Here is a 3,668-nt window from a genome sequence, read left to right on the forward strand (position 1 = left end):
CGGAGTCCCTTCCCACACTGAGAACAGGTGAATGGCCTCTCGCCTGTGTGAACTCGCTGATGGATCCGTAGGTTGAATAAATCACGAAATCCCTTCCCACACTGAGAGCAGATGAATGGCTTATCCCCAGTGTGAATTCGCTGGTGTCTCTGCAGGGTGGATGAATCATTGAATCTCTTCCCACACTGAGAGCAGGTGAATGGTCTCTCCCCAGTGTGAATTTGCTGGTGTCTCTGCAGGTTGGATGAATCAATAAATCCCTTCCCACACTGAGAGCAGGTGAATGGTCTCTCCCCAGTGTGAATTTGCTGGTGTTTCCGCAAGGTGGATGAATCAATTAATCTCTTCCCACACTGAGAGCAGGTGAATGGCCTCTCCCCAGTGTGAATTCGCTGGTGTGTCTGCAGGTGAGATAACTGACTGAATCCCTTCCCACACTGAGAGCAGGTGAACGGCTTCTCCCCTGTGTGAAGTCGCTGGTGTGTCTGCAGGCTGGATGACTGAGTAAATCCCTTACCACACTGAGAGCAGGTGAACGGCCTCTCCCCAGTGTGTCTGCGTCGATGAACCTCCAGCTGAGATGGGAATCTGTATCCCTTCCCACAGTCCCCACATTTCCACGGTTTCTCCATGTTTTGGGTCTCCTCGTGTCTCTCCAGATTGTACAATCAGTGGAAGCCTTGGCTACACACAGAACATGTGCACGGTCTCTACTCACTGTGAATGGAGTGATGTTTTTTCAGGCTGTGTAATAGTTGAAGCTCTTTTCACAGTCAGTTCACTGGAACACTCTCACTTGGGTGTGTGTTGTATGGGTCTCGGTGCTTTTCCAGTCACACTCACGTTTAAAATCTTCTGAAGCCAACAGATCGGACAAACATTTCTCCTTCTCGCCGATGATATTCAGAGCCCGATGATATTCATATCAGAAGGGATCATGTGAGTTTATCATATTAAGGTGTGACGTTTGAGATTTCTATCTATAATTCTCCTCTTCTAATATCCTTTAAAAACAATTTACAAAGACATCGGTTAGTGCAGGATAGAAACTCAGAACAGACAATTCTAGTTCCAACGGAACATTATTTCCTCTCTCGTACTCCAAAAGCTGTAAATCTCCATCCCACACAATCTCCCGCCATTCTCACTCTGCTGTATCTAATATTCACCCTCCCAATTCTCCTGAAGGTGCTGATTCAGGCTGATTGACAGATCCAAGCTCAGCTCACTGCTTCCTGACCAGGACACAGAGATTAGAATAGGATCAAGAGTTGGCCATTCGGCCCACCGAGTCTGCTCAACCATTCAATGAGATCCTTGGCCGATCTACCTCAGCACCATTTTCCCACACGGTCCCCATATCCCTCAATATCTTCAATATCTAGAAACCTATCAATATTTGTCTTGAACATACCTGATGACTGAGGCGCCACATTCCTCTGGGGTAGAGAATTCCAAAGCTTCACCATATCCTTGAGTGAAGAGATCCCTCCTCATCTCAGATTTCGCTCTATTTTCCTACCTGTTCCACATAACCCTTAACGCCATTGTCAATAAAATATCTGTCAAACTTGTGCTTCAATATATTCAATGACCTCCAGATACAACTGGTCCCTGTGGAAGAGAAATCCAAAGACTAACAACCCTCTGAGGGAAGAGATGACTGGGAATCTATAACGTAGCTACAGTCTTATATTACAGGGGATCTTATTGAAACATACAAGATACTGCAAGGCCTGGGTAGAGTGGATGTGGAGAGCAAATGAAATGAAAATTGCTTATTGTCACAAGTAGGCTTCATTGAAGTTACTGTGAAAAGCCCCTAGTCACCACATTACGGCGCCTGTCCAGGGAGACTGTTACAGGAATCAAACCGTGCTGCTGGCCTGTTTGGTCTGCTTTCAAAGCCAACGATTTAGCCCAATGAGCTAAACATGTTTCCACTTGTAGGAAAAACTCGAACAAGAAGCCACCAGCTGAGGTAAAAGGGACGATCCTTTAAAACAGAGATGAGGACAATTTTTTTCAGCCAGAGGGTGGCGAATCTGTGGCACTTTTTGCAGCAGAAGGCGAATTCACTGAGTGTCTTTAAGGCAGGGACAGATAGATTCTTGATTAATAATTGGATTAGGGGTTATGGGGAGAAGGCAGGAGAATGGGGATGAGAAAATATCAGCCATGATTAATGTAGCCATGCTGGCCACGCAAAATGGACACTGAGCCAACCTAAAATGGAAGACTGCTGGGAAACAGACAGTTCAGCCAGAACAGCAGTCTGCAAAGAGCAGTTTGCATTCTGCAGCAACAGAAACCAGTTTGGGCTCAGGTGAAAAGACCTTAGCTAGGTGCAAATGGCAAAACGCTTTGCATGCTAATGAGGCCATCAGACTTGAACACCCACACAATAGATACATTTGGTTCTGAATGGACACATTCCAATCAAGACCCAGACATCGAGGCACCAGAAACCTCCAAACAAAAGGACATAAGAAACGCCCCCTCCATCACGGAGACCCCCTCGCATTGGGGAAGTAATCCAGTATCGATAAGAAATTGATCCAATAGGTAGAGCCCGCCCGAGAAGAGGGAAGGACAACGGAACCCCTATAAAAGATAGGGACCTCGTGTTGTCCGGTCTGTTAAACCCGTGCTCCGGCTCCGACTGACACCTGGTATCCTGACTCCAGCCGTTGAGCACCAGCCGCCGAAACCGTAAGTTCAACGCTCGCTACGCGATCCAAGCCCGCTAGACTCCCAAGTGCCAGAACGCTTGCTGAAGGCTGCAGACAAAACCAGGACGAAGGCCTCGTTCTCTGACCTTGCCTGTTCCTGTTAGATAAGTATTCTGTTTGCTTATGTTTAGTTGTAGCTTAGTCTCTTAGTGTGTGCATGAGTATTTATTATTAACTGTATAATAAATATTGATCGTTTGAACTTTACTAATCGGTGTATCGTCTTTATTACTTTGAACTTGACCTCGGAATACTTGTGACGTTGCCTATACGGCAACTGGCGACTCCAGAGCTAAATAATTACATAGAACAGAGCCTAGCAGTGTTAAGCACACGTCGAACTCGGAGGCGTGTTAATACACTCCAATAAACGCGTTTTACGCCCATAGTAAAACGTGCAACATTTAGTGGCGACATCCGCCGGGACCCTGTTGTAAGTGGAAACACCACAGTGTCCAGGACCCTGAAATTTGAATTAGAACTCCAAATTGCAGAGAAAGAAAGAGATCACAAGTATTCAAGGTGTTCAAAATAATAAGCGAAATTCGGAAGTGTGTTTAGTGCATGCGTACTAACAGGGCTGTAAGGTAAAACTGAAAGCTTTTGTTGCGACAAACTTTCGGTAGTTTTGTTATCGGAAAATAGCGTAAGCCGTACCCGTTTCTCGAAACACCACCCCAGCAACCCCCTGTTCCAAATTATAAAAAGAGAGTCAGAGGAAATGGCCATGCAGGCAATGGAACGTCTGATGGATCCAGCAAAGTTTGTGGTCGCAGCGACCAGCAGCAGTAGCAGAGTAGGCCAGTGTCCCACGTGGGAGCTGGAACTCCGCAAATATCTGCAGGGAAAGGGATGGCCCCTTTGGAAAGAGTTTTGTGCAAATGAGGAGACAGGTCCCGGAAGTATAGGTCATACTTGGTGGGAGAACCTCTCTCA

The sequence above is a fragment of the Scyliorhinus canicula genome, unplaced genomic scaffold (genome assembly GCF_902713615.1).
Source record: "Scyliorhinus canicula unplaced genomic scaffold, sScyCan1.1, whole genome shotgun sequence".
NCBI classification, from domain to species: domain Eukaryota; kingdom Metazoa; phylum Chordata; class Chondrichthyes; order Carcharhiniformes; family Scyliorhinidae; genus Scyliorhinus; species Scyliorhinus canicula.